We start from the raw sequence: 1,137 nt of genomic DNA, 5'->3' as shown, positions 1-1,137 counted from the left end.
AGGCACCATAATAGCTGTATGATATGTGAATGCCATCCTCCGACCGGTAGTGCAACCATATCAGCAGCATATTGGCGAGATATTCATCTTCATTGACAGCATTTCGTGCCCCCATCATGTACATCTTGTGAATTACTTCCTTCACGATAATGACATCGCTCAACTAAAGTGGCCAGCATGTTTTCCAGGCATGAACCTTATCGAACATGCCTGGGATGGATTGGAAAGGGCTGTTCATGGATGACGTGACCCACCAACCACTTGGAGTGATCTATGCCGAATCGTCATTGAGGAGTGGGACAATCTGGACCAACAGTGAAGGAACATCACATTGCAAACTCATACTAGTAAATATCCCAGTTACAATGACTTACAGTTACTGGTGCTTGTTTCCACCTGTACTTTGGCTCCAATGTGAAGAAACAGCTTCTTCATTCCACAAAAATGATATCACTGTCATACTAAGAAAAACAGTCACTACATTATAAAATTTGGCCTGGATTTACTTGGTCAAGTTTCTAGAGTAATTTTATCATATTCTCTTAGAATAGGTATTAGTCTCCCTTTCTACCCATAAAATTATATCATACGTAAAAAGCAATCTTCATCACAGTGAGCAATGTTGGATTGGGATAAGCTGTTAATTATTTGATAATACTGATGACAACCATATAAATGTTCTTCTGTTACAATGTACAGGTTTTCTGAACTACTGCCACTTCAGAAACTTGAGTAGCTGATTTCAGTATTACTGTTTGCTGTATTAAGCACTACTGTCTCAAGAAACCAAATGTTTGATCACTGAAAAGTGATTTTATTAGGCTGTTATCTGGTGTCTTCTCACTAGCCACAATTGTTACATAACATTGCCTGCTATGGATATTTATAGGTTGTAATTTCTGTGTACTCTCATGTTTGCATTAAGCATGTTTTGATTTTGCCAGTATGGAGACAGCCTTAAGCATTCAGTGTAAAGTTATGCTAATAGTGCATAATGTAGTAGATAAAAAAAAAAAGCATTCAATAGTGTAAGAGGACAAGCAGTTTTTTGATAGTAACTCTTCTTTTCTTAATGTATACATATAATTACATGTACAGGGTGTTTTTAATGTCCCATGTTATTACAGGAGATAGTGC

Source organism: Schistocerca cancellata, chromosome 4, assembly GCF_023864275.1.
Source record: "Schistocerca cancellata isolate TAMUIC-IGC-003103 chromosome 4, iqSchCanc2.1, whole genome shotgun sequence".
NCBI classification, from domain to species: Eukaryota; Metazoa; Arthropoda; class Insecta; order Orthoptera; family Acrididae; genus Schistocerca; species Schistocerca cancellata.
The sequence above is the reverse complement of the archived record's forward strand: the minus strand, read 5'-3'. Positions refer to the sequence as shown.